Source organism: Oncorhynchus keta, chromosome 25 (genome assembly GCF_023373465.1).
Source record: "Oncorhynchus keta strain PuntledgeMale-10-30-2019 chromosome 25, Oket_V2, whole genome shotgun sequence".
Taxonomy (NCBI): domain Eukaryota; kingdom Metazoa; phylum Chordata; class Actinopteri; order Salmoniformes; family Salmonidae; genus Oncorhynchus; species Oncorhynchus keta.
The window spans coordinates 4,966,497-4,978,689 of record NC_068445.1 but is presented as its reverse complement, the minus strand read 5'-3'; positions in this window follow the sequence as shown (position 1 = coordinate 4,978,689).

Genomic DNA, 12,193 nt, shown 5'->3' with positions numbered 1-12,193 from the left:
CTGCCTCTGCTCTCCTTAGTGCCTCCACCTGTTCCCATGGGAGGCGATCTCTTCCGGCCAGTATCTCCTCCCAAGTGTAACAACCTTTACCATCCAACACGTCTTCCCATGTCCATTCTCTGAATAATTCATCCTCCTTTTGCTGCTCCAGCTGTCGCTGCCTGTTTCCACGCCACTCGGTCCGTGTGTGGTGGGTGATTCTGTAACGTCGTTCTTCGTTTGTCTAAAGAGAGTCGGACCGAAATGCAGCGTAGTGGTTACTCATGACTTTAATAGAAAAAGTGACACATGAAATAACGATACAAAATACAAAACAACAAACGGAACGTGAAACCTAATTACAGCCTATCTGGTGAAACTACACAGAGACAGGAACAATCACCCACGAAATACAAAGCGAAACCAGGCTACCTAAATACGGTTCCCAATCAGAGACAACGAGAATCACCTGACTCTGATTGAGAGCCGCCGCAGGCAGCCAAGCCCATACAACACCCCTAATCAGCCGCGATCCCAAATACTACAAACCCCAATACGAAAATACAATAACATAAACCCATGTCACACCCTGGCCTGACCAAATATATAACGAAAACATAAAATACAATGACCAAGGCGTGACACATATTTGTTTTTGTTTTTCTGCTCTTTTGCACACCCATATTTTTACTTGCACATCCTCATCTGCACATATACTGTATCACTCCAGTGTAAATTGTTAAATTGTAATTACTTCGCCACTATTGGCCTATTTATTGCCTTACCTCCTTACTTCATTTACACACACTGCAAACAGATTTTTCTATTGTATTATTTACTGTATGTTTGTTGATCCCATGTGTAACTCTGTGTTGTTTTTGTCGCACTGCTTTGCTTAATCTTGGCTAGGTCGGAGTTGTAAATGAGAACTTGTTCTCAATTGGCCTACCTGGTTAAATAAAGGTGAAATCAAAAATAAAACATGATAACATGATGATAAGAAAAACTCTACACACACGTACACATGGATTTTGTATTGTAGATTTGTGATGGTAGAGGGAACACACTTAATGCATTGTGTAAAGTGTTATGAAATGTAATGTCATGACATATTTTAAATTGTACAAAACTGCCTTAATGTTGCTGGACCCCAGGAAGAGTAGCTGCTTCCTGGGATCCTTAATAAATACAAATACAAATGCAAATACATGAAGCAGAGTGATTGGTTTGTCACCTGCAGCCTGGTACAGCTGTGGATCCATGACATGAAGGATCTGATCAGCCCACTTATATAATCAGTTTTCAGACCAATTATATAATCAATTTACAAGCTCATAAAGAGCCATTCATAAGAGCCATTCATAAAAGCCACAAACAACAACAGGCTTCAATCTTTCCCACAATCCTTCACTTCCTGTCCACGTCCATTCATTTGAACGGGAACATCATTAGCAGGTTTGAATTATGATTCGTAATTAAATATTTCCCTTTAACTCTGCCATCTCACTATTTGGCCAGTTACAGTTCCATTCTCATTGTGGGTTTTGCTGTGGAAGGTCACACAGATGGTTCTAGTTATATGAGTTTTTCTTTACTGTTTTTGTTGTTTTCTGCAATTATGAGAGTTATATTTTCAGATTTGAGTCAACAAAATGGGCTCTGCTTTGACAGAGTACCCGGCTCCATTGGGTTGGAGTTTGGTAAATACACGTTCCTCTGTGTGAGTGCAGAGCACAGTGACACAGTGCAATCATTTCCACAGGAAAATATATACTTTTGTAAGAGTGGTTTAATGGTGGCAATGAGTGTAATATCACAATGTGGGTCCATGTGGCCGGTTGTGTGAGTGTTTCTAGACTATGGAACTCTCTGGAGAAACACGATTAACTTTTAGCAGACTGCTCCTCAGCAGGGTAGGAGGTTCAAGAAGATGGGAGGGAGCCGCAACAGGCTGATGGTTAATCTAACATGACAATGTTATCATGTAGGAGGGCACAGTTGGCACTTTTCCCTCCCGCCTCTTCTCCACTCAGCCATAGCCAGATACAATACAAAGATTGTTCTCTTTGTACATTTTTCCCATCCGCCAAGCTTCAAAGCAACCAAACACAGAGGGAGAGAGAAAGGACGAGCAATAAAGAGACAGAAAACTAAATAGAGAAGAGGGCGATGGAGAGAGAGAGAGGAAGAAAGTAATCAACCAGTACAGATGGACATTCACTAATGCCTCCGTTACCTTCAAGTTCGTTCTAGCTTTGCTTGCAGTTAAGATTATATTCGTTCAGCATTTTAATTTCTGAATTACTTATAGCAGTCCGTCGGCTTCCGTTATTGGATATATACATTGTAGCTGTATCAGTGAGTTTTAAATATAAATGTGTAATGCAGATGGGAAAATAAATCATGCTTGTCTCCTGTCAGAGGACTATTAATTACATATAGATTTTTACCAAAAGAAATGATTGTGCATAGTTGATATGGCTGATATTGCTGATTGGGTCTCATTTTATGCACTCCGAGCTATGAGGCCGATGTAGGAACCCGAGTAAGTTTTTAAAAAATACTTCACATTCGATCACAGTTCTGGGGGTTTGAGGCATTAACCTAATCTAAACCTTGGATGAGATGGTTGGATCTGATCCAATTTACATATTCAGACTAAATTTCCACTCCAGCTCAGGTCACTGTTTTCTACCCCCGCTGTTAGAAGAGCATGGGACAGAATACTAAGAATACTATACATTCATCGAGCCTTTATAACAGCTGTCATAAGCTGTTTTAAATATGATGCCATTAGATGTTATAAAACTAGTTAATGGTTCTTGTAGGTGACTGTTCATCCTGTTGTCATATACTCTGTTATTACATGCTACATAAGAGTCTACATACCAGACGTTAATACGGGGTGTTATGTAATTTACCAACGTCCGTGTCACATTATTACATTGAATGGAATGATGGCATTATGGTCATATCCTGTTATAGTGTGTGCGCAGACACCTTAAGTAAATTAAATGAATTTGAGGTATTGTAAAATCATTATGAATGTGTTTATACCACAGGAGGAGTTTAGAGTATCACAACATTTTACCATTCAAATGATCTCAAAGTAACATGGGCAAATGGGAGCACATATGTACTTAGGATGTGTTGGGGGGTACGAGACAAACTGCTCTGAGTTGTACAAATTGGACCACGTACAGATATTAAAAAAAGAACACATTATAATACCAACAACTTGCCAAAAAAACACCCAAATGTTGGAACTAAATGGAAGCAAATGCACCTTTTTGTTAACAAAATCAAGGTTGCTGGAGCAAATAAGGATTTGTGACAGCTGTGAAAAATGGAAGATGAGTAGGCCACAGTAACAATGACAGCTATACAATAAAGGAAATTGGTAGTTAGTCAGGTAGCTAGCTAGTCATTAATGGTGCAATTGTGACATGATGCTCTCCAAGAACAGAGTTGGAGATCACTGCTCTTCACATTCCAAACATATTGCCTCTAGCTAGCTAGCCATTCACAACCGTAGGGCCACAACGTGAGCATGAGCAGCCCCACTGTGCCCCGATCGCTGCACAGCTAGTTAGCTAGAGAGCTAGTGCTAACTAGCTAACTTACCTAGTTAGCTAGCTACTGACAAAATGTTTAATTATAAAGGTGACTCTGCAGCACATTACACAATACATTCGCTTTCAGTACACTATAAACACAATTCATTTTTTGTCTTAATACACGTTGTTTAACTCAATTTAACTAACATTATCTTGACAATGTTCTTTATGTTGGCAATGAGCTGATCATTTAGTTTCTTATGTTTTGTTGTGTTGATAAGTCCCACCCTTCTTCCGATTTCAGCTAAATGATTCGCTGACACGAGCTCTAAATAACTTTTCATAGTATCTGCAAATTACACTAAACAAAAATATAAATGCAACATGTAAAGTGTTGATCCCGTGTTTCATGAGCTGAAATAAAATATCCCAGAAATGTGGACAAATTTGTTTGCATCCCTGTTAGTAAGCATATCTCCTTTGCCAAGATAATCCATCCACTTGATAGGTGTGGCATATAAAGAAGATGATTAAACAGCATGATCATTACACAGGTACACCTTGTGCTGGGGACAATAAAAGGCTGCTCTAAAATGTGCAGTTTTGTCACACAGCATAATGCCACAGATGTTTCATGTTTTAACGGAGTGTGCAATTGGCATACTGACTGCAGGAATGTCCACCAGAGCTGATGCCAGATGATATAATGTTTCTTTCTCTACCATAAGCCACCTCTAAAGTTGTTTTAGAGAATTTGGCAGTACGTCCAGTATAACAAAACTGATTTGGCAGGTGAAAACCTGAGAAAAATCCATCCAGAAAGTGGGATTTTATTATGTTTGTAGTTTTCTATTGAATGCCATTACAGTATCCATTGACTTAGGACCCAAATTGCACTTCCTATGGCTTGCACTTCCTACAGTCTTTAGAAATTGTTTCAGACTTGTATTCTGAGAAATGAGGGAGTAAGACAACTCTGAATTAGTGGACACTGCAGTGTCCCAGAGCTTTTTCTTGCGCACGACCGAGAGTGCGCCTTTCTTGTTTACCTTTTATATTGATGACATTATTGTCCGTTTGAAATATTGATTATTTAGGCTAAAACCAATTTGAGGCTTGATTAGAAACATTGTTTGAAATGTTTCTATGACCTTTACGGATACTATTTGGATTTTTCGTCTGCCTGTTGTTACTGCATTTGAGCCTGTGAATTATTGAAGAAAATGCAAACAAAACTGAGGTTTTTGAGAATCATAAAACACGGGACGAGATGTTAAAAACTGTCCATTGTGCCAATAGATGGAATGCACTCACATGAGATTTGCCTTGATGTTGACAGAGTGGCATGGGAGGTTTATTTCTTAGACTGGGTTAAGATGTCAATTTTGGGACACATCCTCAGTAGTGTGCCTTCGAATCAGTCGGTGTTTCGGCCTTTAAATCACTAAACACCCTCATCAAAGGTGGCCAGCTAAAGGGTGATCAAGCCTTAGCTTGTGTCCCATGCCCAATTAAGATAAACAGGGACTTTATCGAACAAAACAAAACATTTATTGAGTAAATGGAAGTCTTGTGAGTGCAACCATATGACGATCATCAAAAGTAAGTGATGCATTTGATCTCTATTTCTGACTTGTGTAACTCCTCCACTTGGCTGGTAACTGTTTGTAATGATTTGTCTGCTGTGCCCTGTTCTGAGATAAATCGCATGGTATGCTTTCGCCGTAAAGCCTTTTTGAATTTTTATAATGAGTATTTCTGTTTTTGAATTTGGCGCTCTGCAATTTCACCGGATGTTGGCCAGGTGGGACGCTAGCGTACCCTAGTGAGGTTAACTTAAAATCGCCAATAAAAACTAAAGTTCTACCACAGTGACCATGCTATTTTTGCAAAGCCTATTTGATTCAGAGACCCAGATGCACACCCGCACACTGGGCCGGCTCTAGCCTTTTGGGGGCCCTAAGCGAGATTTGTCTCTCTGTCACTCGTTTGGGAATACCTGCTCTAGTTCATCCAGCTGTGGGATGTTGACTTGTGTCACTATGCTGTCCTTCACAACACCAGCAATCTCGGACAGTGTTCACTCGGGTCATTCTGAAACGAGGCTTGATGAGGCCGAAGCACCAGTCAGGCGCAAACGTGGTGTGGCCTGTGTACAGGAAGTAAAGGTCCAGACTGTGGTGGAGCTTGTGCATGGTCCGTCAGGCACAATAACCCTTTTCCTGTTTTGGCCACTGCAGTTATGACAATTCAGGTCCACACGTGTTTCCCCAACTCCCTAGTTGGTGAAGAAATGGTGCATGTAGTTGACTGCGCTGTTGCCTTTGCTGGATGACATGCCTTCATCAATCAAGTAGTTGACTTGTTGTGTTATTCCTTCACAGCAGGCACCAAACAAGCCACACTTGCAAGGAGTTAAAAAGCTGATGGGACCTGGTTGCATAGGGTAAGAAAGAGAGTGCACCTGCAAAAGAACATTAAGATAACTTAATGAAATGAAAATGTAAAACGTAATATAATTTTGTTCCCACAATGACTATTAAAACCTACCAAAACCAGAAACCGTGGAAAGACGGCAGCATTCGTGAAAAACACATTTAACCATGGCAAGGTGACTGGGAATATGGTTGAATACAAAAAGTGTAGTTATTTCCTCCGTAAGGCAATAAAAAAGTGAAAACGTAATTACAGAGATAAAGAGTCACAATCAATGGCTCAGAAACAAGATGTAGAGTACCAGTGAAATGTTGACACTCATTCAAGGGCTTTTCTACATTTTAACTATTTTCTACATTGTAGAATAATAAAGAAGACATCAAAACTATGAAATAACACATATGGATTCATGTAGTAACTAAAAAAGTGTTAAACAAATGAAAATATATTTATACTTGAGATTCTTCAAAGTACCCTTGATTCCTTGATGACATCTTTGCACACTCTTGGCATTCTCTCAACCAGCTTCACTTGGATTGCTTATCCAACAGTTGAAGGAGTTCCCACATATGCTGAGCACTTTCTGGCTGCTTTTCCTTCACTCTGTGGTCCAACTGAACGTAACTCTGGGTCTTCCTTTACTGTGACAGTCTTCATGAGAGCCAGTTTCATCAAAGCGCTTAAGCCATTGTAGTGGCGAGAGGAATGAAGGAATCTATTTCATAGCTATGTTATCCACAGTGGAGCTAACCTCACGACGGAAGGACTCTATCAGCACTGAAGAAATTGAACGCGGGGTGATCATATCTCGAGATGTATTCTAAGGTTATACCCGCCGAGGCGCTTGTCTGACCCTTTCTGTTCTCATGGGGAAGTTTACAACTTGATTAGTTTCCTGATCAGGCAGCCTCATACAGTGTTGCATGTTGCCTTGATCCCGCCACTGGCCTTGACGAGGCTCATCATGGGTCAGGGCTAGAAATCCCTCACTTTGTGTCAGGAATTCTCGACAAGTGAAGAAGATAAAGACTACACATGCACAGTCTGCAGCTGTATATGTAAAATAGTCTAGGAAACTTGACCGGAGAAAATAACATTTCCCTTTCGAACAACCAGTGGTTGGTGTTAGTGTCCGAGGCACAAACAAAAAGGTTGTGCCCTTTGTGCAAGTTGTTAGCAGCCGCATTGTTAGTAAATTGGCTGTAACCTTTCAACCCAATGTCCTGGTGTTTGCACTTCAAAACTCTCCGTGGCTATCGTGGCCTGCCATTCACCATTGCGTCCGCGTTTGGCAATCGTTCCAGTACTTGCGGACTAAGACGAGGATATCTTTCAGCGTTTCAACATTTGGAGTCACCGTCTCAATGGTGGGACAGACGGCGTTAGCTGCATTTTAAGGGGTTTCGGTCCCCCTCAAAGTGGAAAATGTATCATCGAAAGCAGTCCACTCTGAACGTTGATGCTTTCTTTCCTGAGATGGTCGTTGTGCTTCTGAACGACAAGAGAAGTTCATTTTAGCTACAGTATCGCATGACTCCAAGGAGGAGGGAAGTTGCTCACTCAGAGACTGCTGGCTCAAAACAATTAAAAGAAAAGTCGATCAGGTTTGCTGATTGAATGTGGCGTGATATAGTAATATCTGCTTGAGTCAGATTCTGCACCAAGAGGTTTCAAAATGTATTTTTCCAAAGGGGTCCTGTCGACAGGTACTCCTTGTGGGTGACTGTGTTGCAGCCAACGTTAGGAGAAGACAGTGTTGAAATACGTTTTGGAAGTGTAGTTTCAGCGTGAGTTGCATTATGAGAGGAGAGGTAGTCTGAGTGAATCCTCGAAGTTAGTGTCGCATCGTTCTATTTTTTACCGTTTAGCTGGGTTCACAGCCCTTTTGAGATCATTGAACAAGGTCTGAGAGATGAGCGATATTGTCAAGCCTGAATATATTAGTGTTACGCCTTGGTCTTAGTATTTTGTGTTTTCTTTATTATTTGTTCAGGCCAGGGTGTGACACAGGGTTATTGTATTGTTCGTATTGGGGTTTGTAGTATTTGGGATCGCAGCTGATTAGGGGTGTTGTATAGGCTTGGCTGCCTGAGGCGGTTCTCAATCAGAGTCAGGTGATTCTCGTTGTCTCTGATTGGGAACCATATTTAGGTAGCCTGGTTTCGCTTTGTATTTCGTGGGTGATTGTTCCTGTCTCAGTGTAGTTTCACCAGATAGGCTGTAATTAGATTTCACGTTCCGTTTGTTGTTTTGTATTTTGTATCGTTATTTCATGTATCGTTCCGTTTTCCTTCATTAAAGATCATGAGTAACAACCACGCTGCATTTCGGTCCGACTCTCTTTTGACAAACGAAGAACGACGTTACAATTAGTGCATCACAGGTTAAGCGAATTTCAAATTTGCTTTTTGTGGTCATATTCCCCACAAAGTTGAGTGATTGCTCGCAACAGCATGATATACCTGTACATAGCCCATCTGTAAATAGCCCATCCAACTACCTCATCACCATACTGTTATTTATTTTATTTATTTTGCTCCTTTGCACCACAGTATCTCTACTTGCACACTCATCTTCTGCACATCTATCACTCCAGTGTTAAGTTGCTATATTGTAATTATTTCGCCACAAAGGCATATTTATTGCCTTACCTCCCTTATGCTACCTCATTATCACACACTGTAAATATATTTTTTCTATTTTATTATTGACTATATGTTTGTTTATTCCACGTGTAACTCTGTGTTGTTGTTTGGGTTACACTTCTTTGCTTTATCTTGGCAAGGACGTAGTTGTAAATGAAAACTTGTTCTCAACCTGGTTAACCTCTCTGCGCACGGAACCCGCTAGCGGGCTGAAATTCCACAACATACGGTGATCGCTACATAAATAGTTATATTACACATTCATGGAAATACAAGTGTCTCACATGTATCGAAAGCCAAGAATCTTGCTAATCCAACTGCGTTGTCAGATTTAAAAAATGATTTATTGCGAAAGAATACGATGCGATTATCTGAGCATAGAGTCCCATAAAGAACAACAATTTTAACCAGCAACAGGCGTAACATCACAAACTGCATTCAAATAAATTGTTTACCTTTGACGATCTTCGGCTATTCGCAATTCCAATGCTCATTGTTACTCAATGAATGATCTTTTGTTTGATAAAATCAGTTATTGCCTAAAACGAAACATTTTGTGAACCGCTTGTGTCGTGAATTCCGACTCGTTCCATTTTCAATGACACATTCCAGGTAACTAACCCACACAAAACGTGACTTTTCCAGTCATGTTTGGTTTCACTGCAATCAACTGCGTTGTTGGTAACACAATCAAACGTGATGGGCCATTTCGCGGGACATATTGACTGAAAGAAACCGATTTGAAGACAACAAGTCATGACATCATTGTACACCAGTGATTTGCCCGCTGTTTCGTTGATTGACTGTCTTATAATAATAATAATATAATAATAATAGACTGTCTTTTAACCTCAGTCCGCCCCATCCCGCATGCGGTCGCGTTACTACAGCCTCAAGCTCATTACCATAACGCAACGTTAGCGATTTCTAAAAATCGCAAATGAAATGAAATAAATATGCCTGCTCTCAAGCTTATCCTTTTCTTAACAATCCTGTCGTCTCAGATTTTCAAAATATGCTTTAGAACCAGAGAAAATCAATAATTTGTGTAAGAGTGGTGATAGCTAGCTTAGCATTTAGCGTTAGCATTTAGCACGCAACATATTCACAAAAACCAGCAAAGGGATCAAATAAAATAATTTACCTTTGAAGAACTTCAGATGTTTCAATGAGGAGACTCTCAGTTACATAGCAGATGTCCAGTTTTTCCTGAAAGATTCTTGTGTAGGACACAACGTTCCGTTTTGTTACTATGCATTTGGCTACCGAAACTAACCGAAAATTCAGTCACCTACACGTCAAACTTTTTTCCGAATTAACTCCATAATATCGACTGAAACATGGAAAACGTTGTTTGAATCGATCCTCAAGGTGTTTTGTCATATCTTTTCATTGAAATGCCGTCCCTGGAAGCCTGCATTCTTCTCTGATTCGGATGGAAAAATACTGGTAGCTGACTTTTGCGCACCAATTTCCACGCAGACACCGTGCGGGACACTTGGCAATTGTAGTCTCTTATGGTCAATCTTCCAATGATATGCCTACAAATACGTCACAATGCTGCAGACACCTTGGGGAAACGATAGAAAGTGTCCGTTCATTCCTGTCGCATTCACAGCCATATAAGGCGATCATGGAAAACGTAGCTTCAGAAATCCTGTTCATTTCCTGGGCGCTCAAACATCTTGGTTTTGCCTGAAGCTTTTGTTCAACGGCACTCAGTGAAAATCTTTGCAGTTCTGGAAACGTCAGAGTGTCTTGTTTCCAAAACTATAAATTCCAAGCATAGTCGAGCATCTTTTCGTGACAAAATATTGCGCTTAAAACGGGCACGTCTTTTTATCCAAAAATGAAATAATGCCCCTAGTGGACTAACAGGTTAACCCAATGACCACTGATCGTCTTGAAATCTAGCTGGGTAGATAGCCAATGAACGGCAATAGGTCAAGTTTATGTGTTGCAAAACCAACCCATGTAGTAAGCTCCAGCGTAAAGAGAGTAATTTGCTATTGAAGTTTCATACCAGAAGGAGAAACACATATTACATCGCGTCAAGTGTTCGCATGAGTTTTGCTCCACAACTGAGTTTGGACAGCCATTGCTTTTCCCTCTCCTCCTGATAAAGACATTTGCGGTTGATATATTATCAATTATATATTTTAAAAACAACCTGAGGATTGATTATAAAAAATGTTTGACATGTTTCTGTGGACATTATGGAAACTATTTGGAATTTTTATGCGTTGTCGTGACCACTCTTTCTTGTGGATTTCTGAACATAACGCGCCAAACAAACGGAGGTATTTTGGATATAAATATAATCTTTATGGATCAAAAGCAACATTTGTTCTGTAACTGGGAGTCTTGTGAGTGAAAACATCCGAAAATCATCAAAGGTAAACTAATAATTTGATTGCTTTGCTGATTTGTGGCCAAGCTACTTAAGTGTACATAATGTTTTGTCGTGCGATCGATAAACTTACACAAACGCTTGGATTGCTTTCACTGTAAAGCATAATTTCAAAATCTGACACGACAGGTGGATTAACAAAAGGCTAAGCTGTGTTTTCCTATATTGCACTTGTGATTTCATGAATATAAATATTTTTTGTGATATTCATTGAATGTAGCATTATGTTATTCAGCGGTTGTTGATGACAATTATCCCGTTAACGGGATTGCAGTCATAACAAGTTTTAACAACCCTTCAGATGAGCTTCAATTCCATACAACTCTCCTTCTGTGGCCTCCAACTGCTCTGAAATACAAGTAAAACTAAATGTATGTTCTTCAACCGATCGCTGCCTGCACCTGCCCGACCGTCCAGCATCAATACTCTGGACGGTTCTGACTTAGAATATGTGGACAACTACAAATACCTAGGTGTCTGGTTAAGACTATAAACGCTCCTTACAGACTCACATCAAACATCTCCAATCCAAAGTTGTAGTATGTAGTACGTACATATGGAAATTAGATTTATGAATTACTCTTTGAGGACCTGCCCAAACCCCCTCCCCCGCCCCACCCTGCCTTGCATGTCCGGTACGCCAGTGCATGTAATAACATATTCTAGAAGTTCATGCAGACTTTGTAATAACAGTTATAACAGTTGACATTGAAGCATATGACAACAGGATGCACAGTCATCTGTAACACACATACGATCGTATACGGTTAGCCAACTTTTAAAAACGTCTTATGACAGCTTGACACGTGTTATATGCTGTTATGAAGGCTCAAAATTACGAGAGAAAAAAAATGTAAAGATGAATGCAGTAAAATAAGTAGAGTAAGATCACTCATTTAAATAAATAACCTTGATTAAAATAGTGTTGTCACGGTTTTCATATGGTGAAGGAGAGTCGGACCAAACTGCAGCGTGTCGATTGCGATCCATGTTTATTTAAACAACGTAAACACGAATAAACACAAACTCAACAAAACATTAAACGTAGTGAAAACCGAAAACAGCCTATACTTGTGTCAACTAACACAGCACAAGGACATCAAGACACTCAGGACAATCACCCACGACAAACTCAAAGAATATGGCTGCCTAAATATGGTTCCCAA